Below are 22,020 nucleotides of genomic sequence, written 5' to 3'. Positions count from 1 at the left end.
ATAATTATTATTATTAGTGACTATCCTAAATATCATGTACATACTTCATGTTTTCAGCCTAAAGTACCAAATAAATTTGGTAATGTAAAGTTTTTGATTCTGTCACTTTGCTGAGATTGCATAAACTTTAAAACTTTTTGTTTGTTTGTTTGTTTTCTTTTTTTGAGATGGAGTCTCTCTCTGTTGCGAAGCTAAGCACAATCTCGGCTCACTGCAACCTCCACCTCCCGGGTTCAAGTGATTCTCCTGTCTCAGCCTCCCGAGTAGCTGGGACTACAGGTTCGGGCCACCACGCCCAGTTAATTTTTGTATTTTTAGTAGAGACGGGGTTTCACCACGTTGGCCAGGATGGTCTCCATCTCTTGACATCGTGACCAGCCTGCCTCCGCCTCCCAAAGCCCTGGAATTACAAGCATGAGCTATTACACCCAGCCTAAAACTTTTAAATCAATTTTCTCCCTTCCATTGTTAGGGTTGTTTATGACATGCATTTTAGTTTAATGTATATGATACTCCAGATATCATTACAGTTGTTTCTGGTCATAGTTCATATTAATATATTAGGTGGAATTTTATATAATTACCAATATTCTACTATTTTGTCCTACATATATATCAATTTAATATGGTTCAACACAAGATATCTTACATAATTCTCAGTGTTTTTTTTTTCTTTTCTTGTGCATTTCAATGTTTATGTTTGATATTATTGCGTTTCGTCCTGAAGCACTCGCTTTATTTTAATCAAGGTTTCTGGCAACAAATTTCTCTTTATTTTATCTTTACATTTAAATATTTTCCCCTAGATATTGTAGGGGTGGAAAAACCTCATGTCCATTCTCCTAGGATCCTAGCTGTGTCCAATAATTAAATTAACATAGCATACATTAACAGGAGAAAAGTATAATATGTTTGACATGGCACAGGGACCCTTATAAAGAAATAAAGGCCCTAAAGAAGCAGATAGAGTCAGTTACTTACGTAGTGGATTGGACAAAATACAGTAAAATGTGAAACTGTGACTTAATTATGTGTGGAGGCTTACTTAAAAGATAACAGTCATTCTAACAAGATCTGTACCGTATTCTTTGGATCTCAACTGCTTGCTCTTGAGGATAAGAATGTTGCCTTTTGCTTGAGTACGGGTAGACAATCTTTCTAACAGGAATTTCATCTCCTGCTCTTAAGAAACAGCATGAAGCTCAAAATGATCTTTTCACATCTACTCTTTTTAAAGTGTCTTTAATTTAAATAGTCAATATGACAGAACAGCATATTTTAACTCTGTCACAGGATTGAATTAAATATGAAGATTAGCTTGAGGGAGAATTCACATATATATAATACTGAATCTTATAAATCATAGACTCCTCACTTGGGTGCTTTTATGACACCCCATAGTGAAATTTGACCTAGTCAAATTAAGAATGAAGCAAATACCTCTTAAGTGAACATATCCTTTCTTACCTATCATTTTTCTTCTCTCACATGTAAAGCACTCAGCAAATATTTGCTTAATGTAATTTATTTGGTAATTAGTGATGAGTATGCCTGCATCACCTCTACCACTGGGAACAGTAGTACCTGAAAAGCTAGAACAAACATCCATCTATCTCCACAGGAGGTAGTCAATAAAGAGAAAAATTAGTCTCACTTCTGTTTTTCTTCATATACTGTACTCTCAAATTGACTATGTTTCATTTAAATTTCATTATTTTGTAATTACCCTCTATGAAAGACAGCTCAAATAAGCATTCTCTGAGCATAATATGTATTTGTTGACACATAAAATGTAATTAATGTCAAAGGAATATAATTGACCTCATGCAGCAGGCTAAACATTTTCTATTTTAATGTTTAAATATAGCATGAGAAAAATGAAACTTAGAAAGTCTATCTGAACTTAAGATAATTTAATAAAGGATAGCAAAAGAAAATTGAAACTATTATCTAGTAGTGCAAATAGATTCCATGATGGTAGAAGGTTCTACGGATTGGTTGAAGAGTTTTCTAATCACAATAGAGACAGGGAAGATAACTGCTTTCAAATTCTCTATGTAAGAGGCCTCCACATAGGATAATTAATATGAAAAATACAAAGAAAGCCATACATGAAAGTGAGAGAAAGAGGATACATCAGAGAAACACTTTTCTCAACCTCTGCAGGAAAAAAGAAAGTCAGAAATAAGTGGAACATGGTAAAAAGAATAGTCAACTTTGGGAGTTAGAGGACACTGATAATGAAAACTTGCTATGAATTGGCAAATAAGAAAAAAAATACATTGAAACAGTAAATAACATCTGTTGCCTGATGGTCTTTCTTGCTTACGGAGGAATGCTGAGGCCAAGTTCACTGAAGCAAAGTTAAAGGGGAGGGGGACAGAAAAGATCCTCATTTCTGTGATTTTTACCTCTCTGAATAAAAATAATGGCTCTATTTCTTGAATATTTATAAGGGAAGAAATAATAGTAGTGTTTGATACCAGCCACGTAGTCTATTTTATAAAGAGAAATTTAATTAAATAATCTTTTTGAAAGCCAGACTTCTACTTTTTTTTTTTAAAAAAGTGAATTATTGGTTTCTCTTTACAACTAGCACTTCATTCCTAATTCCTAATATAATTCTTACTCTAGGGCAACCTTGAAAGAACTCTTTTACTCAGTCAAGGATGAATTATATTTTATAAAATTGTATAGAAAGTATGAAGAATGACAAGGTCAGCAAGAGTAATATTTTGTAACATAGCATCAATTATATTCACCAGATACCAGAATTGAAAACATTTATATCTGTTTAATGAGCATTATAAAAAATAAAAGTATTCCAATTTCAGTCATTTTTCATTTGCATATTTCTGTCAGTTAATGAATAGTGTAAATTTAGTGTGTATTCCTAATTTTGAATTCATCTTACAGAAAAACATGTTTTATATAAACATATTAATGAAGTACATAAATTTTAAATAACATTTCTGATATTTTATTGATGAGTGGAATGTAGAAGTGCTCACTTAAATATGCAAATTTAGGGGAAAAGCAAATAAACTGGAGAAAACATTATATTTTTCACCAAAATCTGGCCATAAAAATATTATTTCCATAACTACTAAATTTTATCTTCAGAAATAGAACTATTGTAACCACAAAAAATAAACTTTTTCTTAAATCATTTCTCTCAAGGGTAAACAACTCTATAAAAAGTAACTCCTTGCTTTTCAGTAACATCCTTGGAGGGGGAGGCTGAACCAGAAAGAACAGACATATCCTGGTAATCTAATGCCTCATTGATCTCCATTTCAATCCCCCATCTCCCATCTTTGGTTAAGCAATGAAAAATATAGTTTTAGCAAAGTATATACAGTTCAAGAGAAAATACCAAACTCACTGCAATTACATTCATCGCTAGGCAGAAAGAAAAGGCATAGGGGGTTTCTTAGTTGGCACCACTTCTACATTTGCTCAGAAACTCATTACTTAATCCTCCTTACTATTCTCAAGTATTTTGCGTTGTGAATTTATTATAGTTAATTTTATGTATCAATTTAAAGTTTCTTTTTGGATGAAATAAACATTTAAATCAGTGAACCTTGAGCAAAAAAATTGCCCTCTATAAAGTGAGTGGGCCTCATCTAATTAGTCGAAGATCTAAATAGAGAAAAAAAAAAAAAAAAAAAAACACAGGCTCCCTAAACAAGGGGAAATTCTCCAGTTGACTGCCTTTGAACTTTATCTGTATCATTGGCTGTCCTGGAGCTCCGGGTTGCTGGCCCGCAGAGCAGATTTTGTACTCACTGGCTTCTATAATCTTGTGAGGCAATTCCTTTATACATGCACATCTTTTTGGTTTTGTCTCTCTGGAAAACCCAGTACCGTACTCAGTTTGATTATTTCAAATATTAAATCCATCCAAAATTTAGTTTTGTTTTTTGCTATATTGAATTTACAGATGAATAGTTGGTTAAACCGGCAATCTGATAGAGGCAGAGCAAGATGTCAGAAAAGAAAGCTCCACCGATCACCTCCACTGCAAGGAAACCAAGTTAACAACTACTACACAGAAAACAAAACCAAACAACACAAAACCTTCATGAGTACCAAAAATCAGGGGAGCACTCAGTACTCAGTTTTAACTTTACATCACTGAAAGAGGGACTGAAGAGAAGAAAACAGCCTTGAATCACAGACACCACCACATCCCCAATGCTGGAAGCGACAGCATGCTGAAGAGAGATTCTCTGGGCACTGGGGGAGGGAGATCACAGCAATTGCAAGGCATTGAACTCAGTGCTGTCCTGTTAGAGCAGAAAGGAAAACCAGACCAAACTCAGCTGATGCCCACCCACAGAGAGAGCCTTTAAACCAGCCCTAGCCAGAGGGAAATCACCAATTCCAATGGACTGAATTGAGTGCCAGCAAACCTCACCACTGAGGGCTGCAGCATTCTGTGTCTCCAAGTAAACTCAATAGGCAGTCTACAACATAAGAACTGCAAATCTTAGGAGGGTCTTCGTGCTGAACTAGGCCCAAAGACAGTGGACTAAGGGGGCACATGCTGTACTGAAACCCCAGCTAAGGCAGCCAAGGGAGTAACAGCATCACCTCTCCTCTAACCTCAGGCTGCACAGCTTGTGGCTCCAAAAGACACTTTTTTTATCCAAATCGAGAAAAGAGTGGGGAAGACTTTGCCTTGCATCTAGGATACCAGCTCAACCACAGCATGATAGACAACCATCAGAGTCATGAGGCCCTTATTCCAGGTGCTACCTCCCAGGTGACATTTCTAGACATATCCTGGGATAGAAGGGATGCTGCTACTTTGAAAAGAATAACTCAGTCCTGGCAGCATTCATCTCCTGCTAACTGAAGAGCCCTTGGTCCCTGAATAACAAGCAGTGATATACAGGTACTACATCGAGGTAGCCTTGGGTGAGCCTCCAAGACTTGCTGGCTTCAGGTGAGACTCAGCACATTACCAGCTGTGGTGGCTACAGGATAAAATTTCTTCTGCTTGAGAAAAGCAGAGGAAAAATTAGAGGGAAATTTGTCTTGCATCTTAGGTACTGGCAAAGCCATAGGGGAATAGGCGCCATAGGGGAATAGGCACCAAGTGGACTCTTGGCATTGCTGATCACAAGACTTGACTCTTGAATGGCATTTCTGCACTTGCTTTGGGTCATAGGGAAGTCCACTAACATGAAGGATGAGTCCCAGGCTAGGCAGTATCCACCAAAAGATGACTTAAGAGACTCTAGGCCTTAAGGGAACATCAGTGGTAGTCTGGCAGTATTCCTCATGGCCTGAGCTGGCAATAGCTATGCGGTGAGGTTCCCTTACCTTTGGAAAGGAGAGAGAAGAGAGGGAAGAACTGTGTCTTGTGGTTTAAGGGCCAGCTCAGTCACAATACAAAACACCAGGTAGACTTACACGTTTTTTGACTCTAGTTGCTGACTAGTGGACAGCACTTCAGAATTCAGCTGGGACCTAGGGGACGTCACCACTCTAAAGGAAAAAACACAGGCCTGGCTGGCTTTGCCAACACTGATTTTAAAGCCCCAGGGCCTTGAGTGAACATAGACAGTAGCCAGGGAGTGGTTACAGCAGGCCTTGGGCAGAACCCAGAGCTACCCTGGCTTTATGTCTGATCCAGTGCAGTCATAGTAGTGGTAGCCCCAGGGGTGCTTGTGTCACTCTACCCCCAGCTTTAGGTGGCTCAGAATAGGGAGGGAGAGACTCTGTATGTTTGGGAGAAAGAAAGGGAAGAGAAGAGGAGTCTCCAACTGGTAATCCAGAGAATTGTTCTGCACCTGGTTCAAGATCATCAAGGTGGGACCTCTACGAGTCTGCAAGAACCACAGCGTTACTGGGTTCAGGGTGCTCCCTAAAGCAAATACAGCTTAGATCACAACACACAAGTCCTTTTAAATATCTTGAAAGCTTTCCCAAGATGGACTGATACAAATACGCTCTGATGGTGAAGATTACAATAAATCCCTAACTCTTCAATGCCCAGACACTAAAGAACATCTACTAGCATCAACACCATCCAGGAAATCATAACGCTGTCAAATGAATAATTATAGAAAAACAGAGATACGTGACCTTTCACCAAGAGAATTCAAAATAGCTATGTTGAGAAAATTCAAGATAACATAGAGAAGGAATTCAGAATTCTATCAGATAAATTTAACGAAGAGATGGAAATAATTTTAAAGAATCAAGCAGAAATTCTGGAGTTAGAAAATGCAATTGGCATGCTGAAAAATGCATCAGAGTCCTTTAAAAGCCAAATGAGTGAAACAGATGAAAGAATTATTTAACTTGAAGACAGGTTATTTAAAAATTCACAGTCAGGGAAGACCAAAGGAAAAAGAATAAAAAAAGATGGCATGCCTACAGAATCTAAAAAAATGGCCTCAAAAGGGCAAATCTAAGAGTTAGTGTTCTTAAAAAGGAGGTAGAGAAAGAGATAGGAGTAGAAAGTTTATTCAAATAAATAAGAGGGAACTTCCCAAAGCTAGTGAAAGAGATCAATATCCAAGAACAAGAACAAGAAGTCATAGCAGTGATTGCCAACCTTTTTGGCACGAGGGACTGGCTTTAAAAAAGATAATTTTTTTCACAACCCTTGGGGAGTGGGGTGATTTTGGGAGGAAACTGCTCCACCTCAGATCATCAAGCATTGAGAGTATTATAAGGAGCACACAACCTAGATCCCTCACATGCCCAGTTCACAATAGGGTATGTACTCATATGAGAATTTAATATCACCACTTATCTGACAGGAGGCAAAGCTCAGGTGGCAATGATCTCTCACCTGCCACTCACCTCCTACTGTGTGGCCCAATTCCTAACTGGCCATGGACCAGTAGTGGTCCATGGCAGGGGTTTAAGAACCCCTGGATTAGAGAACACTAAGCAGATTTAATCCAAAGAAGACTGCTTTAAGACATTTAATAATGGAATTCACAAAGGTCAAAGATAAAGAATGTATCCCAAAACAGCAAGAGAAAAGAAACAAATAACAAACAATGGAGCTCCAATATGACTGGCAGCAGACTTTTCAGTTGAAACCTCATAGGCCAGAATAGATTATTAGTAGAAGAGAAGAAATAATGAAGACCATAGCAGAAATAAATGCAATAAAAATGAAACAAAAAGTTATTTTCTTAAAAAGTTTAACAAAATTGACAAGACTTTAAGCCAACTAAGAGAAAAAGAGAAAACATTCAAATAAATGAAATAAGAAATGAAAAGGAGACATTAAAGCTGATACTGCAGAAATTCAAAAGATTATTAGTGGCTACAAGGAACAACTGTATGCCAATAAATGAGAAAATCTATAAAAAAGAAGAAATTCCCAGATACATACAACCTACCAACATTGAACTGGGAAGAAATATAAAACCTGAATAGACTATTAACAAGTAATGAGATTGAAGCCATAAGAAAAACTATCCAGCTAAACAAAGGCCTGGACCTTATACCTTCACTGCTGAATTCTACCAAAGACTTAAAGAAGAATTCATACCAATCTTACTCAAACTATCCCAAAAAATGAAGGCAGAGGGAATATTTACAAACTAATTCTATGAGGCCACTATCACCATGATACCAAAAGCAGACAAAGACAAGTCCAAAAAAGAAAACCATGGGCCAATATCTCTGATGAAAATTGATGCAAAAATCCTGAACATAATTATAGCAAACCAAATTTAACAATACGTTAGAAAGATCATTCATCACGACCAAGTGGGATTTATCCCTGAGATGCAAAGATGCTTCAACATATACCAATCAATCAATATAATACATCATAAAAACAGAATGAAGAATAAAAACTATATAATCTTTTCAGTTGATGCTGAAAAATCATTTGATAAAATTCCACATCACTTCATTCTAAAAACCCTAAAAACCTGGGGATAGAAGAAACGTATGTCAACACAATAAATATCACATATGACAGACCCTCCCCCACTAATATCATACTGAATGAGGAAAATCTGAAAGCCTTTTCTCTGAGATCAGGAACACGACAAGGATGCTCACTGTCACCACTGTTATTCAACATGGTACTGGAAATCCTAGCTAGAGTAATCAGACAAGAGAAAGATATAAAGGGCATCCAAATTGGAAAGGAAGAAGTCAAATTATTCCTGTTTGCAGATGATATAATTTTATATTTGGAAAAACCTAAAGACTCCACTAAAATACTATTAGAACTGATAACCTCCTATGAGAATTTAATGCCATGGCTTATCTGACAGGAGATAAGAACTGATAAACAAATTCAGTAATGTTACATGATATAAAATAAACAAATAAAAAGGAACAGGAAATCTATGTTGCTACTATAATCAGTACCATTTCTATATGCCAACAGTGAACAATCTGAAAATAAATTTAAGTAAGTAAGCCCATTTACAATAGCCATACATAAAATTAAATAAATACCTAAGAATTAACCAAAAATTAGAAAGATTTTTAGAATGAGAACTATAAAACAATGAAGAAAAAATTGGAGAATATATCAAAACATTAAAAAATACTTCATTTTCCTGGATTGGAAGAATCAATATTATTAAAATGTACATATGACTTGAAATCTACAGATTAAATGAAATGCCTATCAAAACATCAATGACGTTCTTCACAAAAATAGAAAAAAAAGCCTAAAATTTATATGAAACCACAAAAAAACCAGAATAGTCTAAGCAATCCTAAGCAAAAAAAAAAATTACATTGCTTGACCAAATTATATTACAGGGCTATAGTAAACAAAACAGCATAATATTGGCATAAAAACAGACACATAGACAAATGGAATAAAATAGCAAACCCAGAAACAATTTCACACGCCCTGACAAAAGTTGCCAAGAACATGCACTGGGGAATAGATTGTCTCTTCAATAAATCGTGCTAGGAAAACTGTGTATCCACATTGAGGAGAATAATTCTAGACTCAATTTCTCACCATATACAAAAATCAAATAAAAATGAATTAAACACTTAAATCTAAGATCTGAAACTATGAATTAACTACAAGAAAATATTGGGAAAAATCTTCATGACATTGGTCTAGGCAAAGATTTTTGTAGCATTACTCCACGACCATAGGCAACCAAAGTAAATATGGACAAATGGGATCACATCAAGCTAAAACGCTTCTTCACAGCAAAGGATACAATCAATAAAGTGAAGAATCAGCCTAGGAAATGAGAGAAAATATTTGCAAACTACCCATGTGATAAGGCGATAATAACCACAATATATAAGGAATTCAAACAACTCTATATGAAAAAATTAATAATCCAATAAAATATGGGCAGAAGATTTGAATAGACATTTCTCAAAGAAGACAAACAAACAGCAAACAGACATATGAAAATTTGCTTAGCATCATTGATTATTAGATAAATGCAAATCAAAACTACAATGAGATATCATCTCACCTCAGTTAAAATGGATTATATGCAAAAGACAAGAAATAACAAATGCTGGTGATGATGTTGAGAAAAGGGAACAATTGTACACTGTTGTATGTAATGTAAATTAGTATAAGCACTATGGAGAACAGTTTGGATGTTCCTCAAAAAACTAAAAATTGAACTAAAATATGACCCAGCAATTTCACTGCTTTGTATATACCCCAAGAAAGGAAATCAGTATATTGAAGAAATATATGCATTCCTATGCTTGCTGCAGCGCTGTTTACAATAGCTCAGTTTAACTTAAGTGTCCATAAACAGATGAATGGATGAAGAAAATCTGGTACATATACACAATGGAGTATTATTTAGCCATACAGAAGAATGAGATCCTGTAATTTGTTACTACATGAATGGAACTGGGGATCATTATGTAGAGTGAAATAAGCCAGGCACAGAAAGACAAAAATTGCATGTTCTAATTTATTTGTGTGATCTGGAAATTAAAACAATTAAACTCATGGACATAGAGAGTAGCAGGATGGTTACCAGAGGCTGAGAAAGGTAGTGGAGGACTTGAGCGGAAGTGGGGATGGTTAATGAGTACAAAAAAAAAAAAAAAAGAGGAATAAATAGAATCTACTATTGGATCGCACAATAGGGTGACTATAGTCAATAATAACCTAATTGTACTTTTTACAATAACTTAAAGAGTGTAACTGAATTTTTGTAACTCAAAAAATAAATACTTGAGGGGATTATTACCCCACTCCCCATGGTGTGCTTATTTCCCATTGCATGTCTGTATCAAAACATCTAATATACCCTATAAATATATACACCTACTATGTACCCATAAATATTTTTAAAAAACTTAGAAAACCCTAGCAACCTTATTAAATATTCTTTGAGCTCTGGACTAGTGAATAGTAAATTCTCAAATATATTAAGGTCTATTGGTAAATTTTCTCTTTTATTCTACTAAATCCATATTAGTTTTTATGCCAATATTTACAATTTATTTTAGTAACTGATATTCTGATATCTAATCAAACTGATAAACCTCTACCATCAGAACAACCCCAACCCAAATATATGTATACATTGCTCTTTGTGCCTTTAAAAAACTGACATCATTAGACATTAATAAATAGGAAATTAAATTATTAGTTTTCAAACCATTTTCAAACACTTTCTGTTTCACAACTACGTTTTTCTGTTTGATTTAATAACACAATATGTTCACATGAGTATTTTATGCATTTGTTAAAAATTGTCAATAGCTTAAAAGTTTCCTTAACTCTGAAAAACAAAACAAAGGATCAGCAACATTTTAAGCAAAAAGTCAAAAATATTACTTTAGATGTCTATTAGTTTAGTCCCTGCAGTTAATTCCTGTCCTGCTCAATATTCATGAACACTTCAGCTGTCCATTAGTCCTGAAAGTTTTCCCTCTATCTTGATGTCACAATCTCCAAAGTTATCAGAAATCTTCATTCCTCAGTTCTAGGAATTTCCCACCCCTTTTCTGGAAAACTCATGAATAATCCACTGCTTGTTTAGCATATAATCAAGAAATAACTGTAAAAATGGGCAACCAGCAGCCCTTGGAGCTTCTCTGCCAATGGAGTAGCCATTCTTTTATTCCTTTACTTTCCTAATAAACTTTCTTTCACTTAAACACAAAATATGAATGATTTTATTTATCTACACACAATATCTATTCCATGAAAATAATTGATTCTTCACTCATCTTTCCATCCCATGAGATAAATGTTTAAATTAAGTTTCTTCCTGTCTTCTTCTCACCTGTTGAAATCTTAAGGCTGCTTTTGTATTATATTTCAGGTGTAACTTAAAGGATGTACAGCTTGTCTCTTTAGTCTTAAGATTTTTAACCTACTAACTATTTATATGTGTATTCAACTGTAAATTGAATTGTATATGTTGTAAGTTTCATTGCTCATGAAACTTTATCCTCCTTATCTTTATCCTCTTTAGCACTATACATGTTTCTAATTCCTCTTTATCTTGACCTATACATCTCTGTGATCTCTGTGCTGTTTCATTTTAATTGATTAGACTTTTCTCCACTATTTGATTGAGTATGAAACACTCTTAATTCTTGTGTAACCACAATCATCTTTTATAAAGCTATCTGAAATGATATCTAATTTACTGCCTTTTAGCTTACAGTGTTATAGTTAAGAATGTAATGTATGTCTAATTATTTTTTCTTTGGAGATGCCTGCTCTCCCAGGGTTTGTCTTTAACCTTAGCATTCCAAAATACTCCTAGCTATGCATAGGAGTGCTTCATGCAGCAGTAAAACGTTAAGAACATTAACTCTAATTCAGCCACTTGGACAGATTATTTGTCTATGCCATAGATTCTTCAAATGCAAAATAGCATCTAAATCACAGGGTGATGGTAAAGGTTAAGTGAGTTAATATATTACAAATACTTAGAACAATGCCTGACACATGGTAAGTGCTATGTAAGTGCATTGTCTTTAAAATTATGATTATTGTTATTACTATTATAATCATTTTGTTGTTATTATCAATCCAACCTACAAGTTGATGAATGTTTTTATTTGGAAAATTCAGGTCTTCTTTTCTTTCTGTGCTTTTTATTTCAAGAGTGTTTAATTCTATTATTTATTTCCACTCTTTCTTGAAATCTTACTATTTTAGTATTAGTCTCCTGTATTAGTCTGTTCTCACGTTGCTGATAAAGACATACTTGAGACTGGGCAATTTACAACAAAAAGAGTTTTAATGGACTTAAAGTTCCACATACTGGGAAGCCCTCACAATCATGGCAGAAGGTGAAAGGCATGTCTCACACGGCAGCAGACAAGAGAAGAGAGTTTGTGCAAGGAAACTCCTGTTTTTAAAACTCTCAGATCCCATGAGACTTATTCACTATCAAGAGAACAGCACAGGAAAGATCCATCCCCATGATTCAATTACCTCCCACCAAGTTCCTTCATGACATATGCGAATTGTGGAAATTACAATTCAAGATGAGATTTTGGATGGGGACACAGCCAAACTGTATCATTCCACCCCCAGGCCCACCCAAATCTCATTTCCTCACATTTCAAAACCAATCATGCCTCTGAGCAGTCCCCCAAAGTCTTAACTCATTTCAGCATTAACTCAAAAGTTAACAGTCCAAAGTCTCATCTGAGATAAGGCAAGTCTCTTCTGCCTATGTGCTAGTAAAATCAAAAGCAAAGTAGTTACCTCCTAGATACAATGGGGGTACAGGCTTAGGGTAAATACATTAATTCCAAGTGGGAGAAATCGGCCAAAACAAAGGAACTACAGGGCCCATGCAAGCTTGAAATCCGGAAGGACAGTCAAATCTTAAAGCTCTAAAGTGATCTCCTTTGACTGAATGTCTCACATCCAGGTCATGCTGATGCAAGAAGTGGGTTCCCATGGCCTTAGGCAGGTTTGCGCCTGTGGCTTTGCAGGGTATAACCTCCATCCCAGCTACTTTCACAGGCTGGCATTGAGTGTCTGTGGCTTTTCCAGGTGCATGGTGCAAGCTCTCAATGGATCTACCATTCTGGGATCTGGAAGATGGTGGCCATCTTCTCACAGCTCCACTAGGAAGCAGCACCCCAGTAGGGACTCTGCCTCCTCAACCCCGTCCAGACTTTGGGCACCAACGAGCATGGGAAAGAGTCCAAGGGGGAGCTGAGGACAGCTTGGCATGGCCTGTAGTGACTCCTCAGCATTAACAGCTGGTCACTGTGGGCGCCGTCGACAGCAGGTTGATGGTGACAGGAGGCAGACAGGCTCCTGCGTGGAAATGAGTGGGTCCCCAGTAAGCCTCACCTTCAAGCTGGGAATGGCCTGAAGCATGGAAGCCTGGGTTGTCAGTTCCACGGACCAGAGCGAGGACTTATGGTGCTTTTTCCAGGCCTGTCCATGGCCGCCCATGGGCCAATCAGCACAAACTTTTTCCACCAGCCAAAGAGGCTTCCAGATAGAAAAGTGACACCCCAAGGATCCTGTGACAAAATCACACTAAGCCTTTGTATTGGTCTGTTTTTATGCTGCTGTGAAGAAATTCCCAAGACTGGGTAATTTATAAGGAAAGAAGTTTAATTGACTCACAGTTCTGTAGGGCTAGGGAGGCCTCAAGAAACTTACATTCATGGCGGAAGGAAAACAAACACATCCTTCTTCACATGTTAGCAGGAAGGAGTGCTGAGCAAAGGTGGAAAATCCTCTTAAAAAACCATCAGATCTCGTACAAACTCACTCACTATCATGAGAACACCATGAGGGTGACTGCCCCCATGATTAAATTACTTCCCACTGGATGCCTCCCATGACACGTGGGGATTATGGGGTGAGATTTGGGTGAGGACACGACCCTATCACCTTTGTTTTATTAGTTGAGTTTGTTGTTCTCAAAAAGTGTTTTATATAAGCTATAATGCTTTCTTGCTTAGTAATTTTCTCATTCTATGGATAACAGTGTTTCTTCTCATTTTTAGAGTTCTCAAATATTAAATAAATATTAAATTAACATTTTAAAAACATTTTCAAATATAAACTCTGCTCAATAAATCATACCATGGTAATTAGTAATTAATTTTAGTTTGCATAAAATAACATTTGATTTCTTTGTCAAATAAGTTGAGAATATTTAATTAATCATGATCTCATTTAAAATATACCCTAGTATTCTATTTTATTAAAAACGTGCTAGAATACTTCATAAAAACAGATTTAGACAAAATAGTGATTAGAATTTGAAACAGCATAAATTAATATGGTATTTAAATGTGGCTATTTTTAATTCTTAAAAGAAATTAATATTGAGAATATCTTCACCATGTTCTTTGAAAAATTTTAAAAATTGATTGCTGTTATCCTAACTCAATTCTGACAAATTTGCTATTTGTTTCAGTAAGTTTTTTACATATCTAAATAGAAATGTATCTTATTCCAACATTTCTTTATTATTTCTCACATAGAGATCAAGATTGGATCCAATATAATCAATATAATCATTTGTAAGAGCTGAAACTATGCAAAATTTTTCTTCAGTTCTTTCCTACTTTTACGATTCACTCTGATTTTTCTTATTTTAATACCCAATACTGACAAGCCTTATAGTACTGTTTTTTTTAAGAGAATGAAGAAATACAATGGCAATAGTGGAATTATTTTTCTTGTATAAATGTAAATACAGCAAGAAAAAGAATAGTTCACTGAACAAAGTCTGGCTTTTTTTTTTTTTTTTGTCTTTATGTATTGATAAATATCTGTAGCACCGAAATGCAATATATCTTCCATTCTCCTCTCAGACTCACAGACTCTTGTTGCTGTTTTAACAATAACAAAAAAATAAGACAAGGGGTTGGGGAGATAAAAGAAAATAAACCCTTTTTATGTAAATGATTTTTGATCCACTTGTTTCTCCTCGCATTCACTCTGCTTTGACTTTTAAAATTCTGTTTCTATAAAACTTGTCTCGTTGTATACCAGGATATTCCAAATGAATAGCATTTATTTTACTTACAAACTTTCTTTTCTGTGTTTGAAAGAGGACAGGAATAATTTTTGCATATTTGTCTTTATAACTGAGAGTCGATGCACAGGATAAGTAATCATTAATAATCTGTTGAATGGATGCATATATGTGTTTGCTATTTTTAATTTTACAAAGCAGAATCACATACTCCTTCTATGAAAACACAATTTCATGAAAAGTCTTTGATGAATTCCAAAATCCAATCGTTACTTTGGTAACGAGGGCAAACTAAAAACAGGACAATAATCTCTAAGGGAAAAAAATAACAAATGTAGGGAGTTTCTTTGATGATTACTTTTATGTGTCAATTTGACTGGACCATAGGGTGCTCAGACATTTGGGCAAACATTATTCTAGATGTGTCTATGACATGTTTTTAGATGAGATTGACATTCAAATCATTAGACGAGTAAAGCAGATTGACCTCCCTCATGTGAATGGATATCATCCGATCAAATTAAGAATTGAATATAACAAAAAAAAACACTGTAAAAGGAAACTCCTTCTGCTTGCCTGATTGACCTGGGATATCAGCTCTTTTGGGATTTTGAGCCTGCTGGCTTTGGGACTGGAACTTACAACATCAGTTCTCCTTGGTTTCCAGGTCGCCAACAGAAGATATTGGGACTTTTCAGACTTTATATCACAAGAACCAATTCCTTATTTTCATTGTTTGTAATTTTCACATTTAACTTGGTAGATATTAAGACAAATTATTGCCTTCCTAACTTTTTCACCAGCATGCCTTATTCTCCTTCTTTATTTTCCTATGTTTATCCTCTTTGGTACGGATGGAGAAATCTCAGGGGACTTAGAAGTGTCTGACCATTGTATTTCAGCCCCAATCAATCATAAATTGAGGAATTCATCTTTAACACCTATCTTGCAAGGGTTATGGAGGTGGTTGTGTTCTGTGGCCAAATAACCGACGAAAAATCTGGGTTGATTGTTTTCTTTTTAACTATGTAACTTTTCTGATCCTTTAAAGTCTATTGTGTGATCAATGAATAACAATATCCATGGTTAATATTTAGGAGGGTGCTATAGAATACAGATTTCTCAAACATATTTGAACAGAATTTATTTTATTTGCTAATAATTTCTAAATTTTATGTGTGTGTGTGTGTGTAATAATATGGGAGAAACATTACTTTCTACAAACAGAAATATTATTTTGGCTTGCTTCATGAGAGTGCAAGTTCTCTCTTGCTATCATGACTCCCTCATTTAACTTCAAAAGATTTTAAGTTGCAAATCTGTAAAGTGAGAGATTTGAAATATATGAGCTTTAAGATTCTAGATTTAAAGCATTATGATTCTATAAGGCTAATGTAAATACTTCATCTTGTTGATAAATTCTGAGTAAATCAAATGACTTTAATCAATAAATCAGATCTTTCTCTCATTATTTTTAAATGAAAACATGCATTGTTCCAACAAGAAAAAAAGGCCATTTATCTCTGAGAAATATATGCACATTGAAAAATGTTTAATATGATTTATGCCCATTTGAATTGTAAGCAATTTCTATGGAAATATTCTACCACACACTTTCATAGTTTGTAGATTTAGCTCTCATGGCTGTGAAACTTCTTTCAGGTGTCATGTTTGCACAGTCTCTTGAATGGAATAAAATGTTCAGATGTTCTTGCTACATTTTATGCCACGCGTTACTTTACTTAGATATTTTTTAAGTGTGTGTCTTTGCATGCATTTCTATTATTATATTCTATCTTATAGCCATTTCCTCCTACATCAGCATAACTTTCTCAATTTTTAGAAGCATTTTAATTGGTATTGTCTATATTTTGTCAAGTTTTTCATTTTCTTTATAAGAAAACTGATATGTAATAACCAACACGTGATAAAAATATTCAAACAGGTTAATAAGAAAAAAACAATTTTTAAAATTTTTACTCTATTAGGGAAGCTAAAATATTATTAGAATATTATCTGTGCTTAAAAATACTTTATCATGAGAACATAGTACATATAAGTACACATTAAAATTTATAGCTTATTGCATTATCACAAGTTAAACCATCATCAAATACAGAATATATAATATGACCAATACTGTAGAATATTTCTAGCATTCTAGAAGCACCTCTTATACTAAAGAAATCACCACCTTTTCCTCTTTCTCAAATGCACCATTGTCTTGTTTTTTTAAGTTTAATTTTGAAATGTATATAGACACAATCAAACAGGTTACATTCTTTGTTTTGCATGTGATATTATATATTTTTATGTATAGCATTTGTTCATTTTCATTGCTGTGTATAATTCCAAGTTTATTAATTTATCTATTTCATATTGGCAGATGCATTCTAATTTTTTTGTACTTCATATTTTCCTGATGCCTCAATATCTGCACCAACAGGCTGACGAACACTCTGTCCAGGCTGCCAGTCATATCAGTGTGATAAAGTCCATCTCTGCCACAAACTTCCCTTCCTCCCATCTCCAGACTGTTACCTACTGACATTCAAATGCACCAGTAAATTCCCCACATGCCTTTTGCTTTTGTACTTCCCCCGACTCCCATACAGTTACTCAACCATAGGCCCTTACTCTTGGGCTCCTCAGCTGCTTGGTTGACCTCCTCTTTCTTCACGACCCCTTGTGTGCCATGTGGCACCTCCCTCTTCTAGACCTATGAGGATAATATAGCTCTTTCACTTTCATATGCCTCTCCATGGTGTTATTTTGTATTTGCACAAATTAACAATTTTGACCATCAAAAAAATACCCATTTCAAGTAACCCGTTTAAATTTCTTACAAGACAGTAGGCATTTGGGTTGTTTTCATTGTGGAGTTATTACGAACAATGCAGATGTGAACATTGTGAGGTATGATTTTCACTGCATATGTACATGTATTTTTGTTGAACATATATCTAGGAATAAAAATGCTGGTTCAAAGATATATTTGTGGTAAACTGGAGCAGGTCATACCAAAGGAGTGACTATATTATGCTAGTAGTGTGGAATAAGGGAGCAAGATTATTTGTCTTACTCCATATGAAAATTTATGTTACCCATCAATATTTATTGAAAAGGCTTTTTCCAGTACCACTGTTGTCACAAACCAGATGCCCATATATGTGTGGGTCTGTTTCAGCTTTCTATTCTTTCCAGTTTTCTGTTTGTTGGTGTTTGCTTTTAATACTACTACTTAAAAACAAATGACCTTTAATGAATTTAAAAACATTTATATGGCCAGGCGCGGTGGCTCACGCCTGTAATCCCAGCACTTTGGGAGGCCGAGGCGGGCGGATCACAAGGTCAGGAGATCGAGACAATCCTGGCTAACATGGTGAAACTCCATCTCTACTAAAAAATACAAAAAATTAGCCGGGTGTGTTGGCGGACGCCTGTAGTCCTAGCTACTCGGGAGGCTGAGGCAGGAGAATGGCGTGAACCCGGGAGGTGGAGTTTGCAGTGAGCGGGGATCGCGCCACTGCACTCCAGCCTGGGCGACAGAGTCTCCATCTCGAATACATAAATAAATAAATAAATAAATAAATAAATAAATAAACCATTTATATGTCCACAATTATCTAAAAAACATATTCAGCAACAAATAAAGCAAATGTTATTCAACAAAGAGAGATTTGTGGCAAGTTCCAGTAGGTGTCCAAGAAACTGAATGGTATAAATTGACACACAATACCCATTGATATTATATAAGAATCCTTCAAAACTGAATGATCTTGGAATATAAGCCATGGATGTTGACTTTACATCATAAGTTCTGCTAGAAAGGTGACTGAATTAATAACAGTTCTGGATTATATTAAAGATGTGTTAGAACTATTTGGGGGCAATCTGAAAATACAACCAAAATTTGACTGTATCTCTGGGAAAAATAGAGTTGTCTGTTTTGAATGAGGTCTACGTTAAAAACTACCAAATCAGCTATGTGTGTGCAGACAAGCATATGCATATGTCTGTCTGCCTCTGTAGTGAGAAAATCTGTTAAACTGAAATTCTAACGGCAGTGGTGATTTGTCCTGAGCTTCTGTCCCTGATGTGTTTCATTACAAAACGTATTGGTTTATAATTTGACATATGTCATTAGACTTGAAGAGATCGACATTGAAAAATCACAACACTTATGAAAAATACATACCTTTTGTCAATCAGATTTAAATCAGCCACTTCAAAAATGGAAGTATATTTTCTAACTTATAAATATGATACAAGTTTAAACCCTTCCAATGTTTGTCAGCTGTTTCATGAATTGCGATTTCAATAACCTAGAAAAGATATGGAATGGTGAATATGCTTCAAGTACTCTTTATTAAAGGGATCAAAAATTGTAATTAATATACATGAATTGACTTTTTTCAAATAAGGAATTGTGTTAACATTTTAAAACTAATTTGAACTCAATCAGAGATTGTTTTCATGTTATGTAAATCTATCACTTTGTTTTTTTAAACTGCCTAATTTATAATATCCTTAAGCAAGTATCATTGTCCAACCTACAATAATTCAGTATACGTAGAATTATGGCTTATACATTTAAAAAATCAAATGAAAATATATTACTTTCCTCTGAATAATTTGGTATAAATTATCTAGAGAATTTTGTATTCATAATTTGAAAACTAAGCTATATTAGGAGCCCAACAGGAGTTGCATTGGACTTTTAAATACCAAATGTTGAGCAAACTAATTTCTATCTGTCAAATTAACTATATTGTCTTTTATACATGTATTTATAATCAAAATATTTACTAGTTGACAGTAAATATACATTAAAAACATGGAAAAATTAAGAGCATTTGAATTCTTGGTTTCATTTTTGTAATTTACATTTATGCAATATATATATAATATATATAAACATTGTTCTAAAATTCTGTTTCTTAAGTGTTTTCAGAAATACTGATATTATATAATTGTAAATAATTTAGATATTATACTGGAGTCATTTCTTATTATTTTATATAAGTAGAGATTTAAAACTCCTAATGTGGGACACAAAACAATCCTTAGGAAATGTACATATGCATTGGGATAAATCAAATATTAATGTCTCAAATACATTTTAAAGTTTAATAAGAAAGCTCACTTCAAAAAAAAACCTATAGGAAATTATTTTCATCACAATAATTCCATTTACGTTAGCTGGTGATAGAACTAGCAATTTGTTTTTTAAGTCAGATTTTATATGATTATTCCTTAATCTGTATTGTGGGTTGGATTATCCCTAAAAGATAAATTCTAGTACTAACCGCCAAGACCTATGAATGTGATCTAATTTAGAAATTGAGTCTTTGCAGATGTAATCAGGTTAAAATTGTCATACCTGTTTAGGGAGGACCCGAATCTAATTACTAATGTTCTTCTAAGAACAGGAAAACTTGAATACACAGATGCACAGAGGGAAGACAATGTTAAAACACAGAGGGAAGAAGGCCACGTGATAGCAGAGGCAAAGGCTGGAATGATGCGATGTGACTGACAGCTAAATAATGCTAGGGATTGCCAGTACCACAAGAAGCTAAAAAGAGGCAAAAAAAAAAAAAAAAAAGACTCTTAGAGCCTTCATAGAGAGCATGGTCCTATTAACTTTGAGATTTTGGACTGCCAGTCTCCAGAACTGCTGGAGAATAAATATCTGTTTGTTTAAGCCACACACAGTAATTTGTTATAGTAGTTCTAGGAAAATAATATCTACTAGAAACTTGCTCATAAAACTACATATTAGATGGAACATGTAAAAAGAATAGTTTTCAGCTACATTTCAAGATACATGTTAAGTAGCTTTTTATGACAATCTTTTACATGTCCGAGTGAAGGGGAAGCAAGAAGCTTTTTCACATTGTGGCAGGAGAGAGATAGCAAAGGGGGAAGTTCCACACACTTTAAGCCATCAGATTTCATGAGAGCTCACTCACTATCACAAGAACAGCAAAGGGGAAATCTGCCCCCCATGATCCAATCACTTCCCACTAGGCGCCTCCCCTGACAAAATTCGAAATGAGATTTGAGTGGGGACACAGAGCCAAACCATATTATTCTGCCCCTGGATCCTCCCAAATTTCCGTGTCCTTCTCACATTTCAAAACACACTCATGCTTTCCCAACAGTCTTAACTCATTCCAGCATTAACTCAAATGTCCAAGTCCAAAGTCTCATCTGAGAAAAGGTAAGTCCCTTTTGCCTATGAGACTGTAAAATCAAAAATGAGTCAGTTACTTCAAAGATACAATGGGGGTACAGGCATTAGGTAAATACTCCCATTCCAAAAGGGAGAAATTGGCCAAAACAAAGGGACTACGGACCCCATGAAAGTCTGAAACCCAGCAGGGCAGTCATTAAATCTTAAAGTTCCCAAGTAATATCCTTTGACTTCATGTCTCACATCTAGGGCATGCTGATGTAAGGGGTGGGTTCCCAATGCCTTGGGCATCTCTGCCCCTATGACTCTACAGGTTATGGACACCATGGCTACTTTCACGGGTTGGCATTGACTGCCTATGGCTTTTCCAGGTGCATAGTCCAAGCTGCAAGTGGATCTACCATTCTGGGTTCTGGATTATGGTGGCCCTCTTCTCACAGCTACACTAGGCATTGCCCCAATAGGGACTCTGTGTGGGGACATGAACCCTGCATTTCTCCTCCACATTGCCTTAGTAGAGGTTCTCCATGATGGCTCTGCCCCTGCTGGAGACTTTTGCCTGGACGTCTAGGTGTTTCCATACATCCTCTGAAATCTAGGTGAGGTTCCCAAACCTCAACTCTTACCTTCTGGGTAGCCTCAGGCCCAACATCATTTGGAAGCTACCAAGGGTTGGGTTTTGTGTTCTCTGAAGCAATGGCCCAAGATGTACTTCGACCTTTTTTTGCCATGGCTGGAGCTGGAGTGGCTGGGACACAGGGTGCCATGACCCAAGGCTGCACAGAGCAGCGGGGCCCTATGCCAGGTCCACAAAACAATTTTTCCCTCCTGTGCGTCTGAGCCTGTGATGCAAAGGGCTACTGTGAAGGCCTCTGAAATGCCCTGGAGGTATTT

The sequence above is a fragment of the Pan troglodytes genome, chromosome 2 (assembly GCF_028858775.2).
Source record: "Pan troglodytes isolate AG18354 chromosome 2, NHGRI_mPanTro3-v2.0_pri, whole genome shotgun sequence".
Lineage (NCBI taxonomy): Eukaryota > Metazoa > Chordata > Mammalia > Primates > Hominidae > Pan > Pan troglodytes.
The sequence above is the reverse complement of the archived record's forward strand: the minus strand, read 5'-3'. Positions refer to the sequence as shown.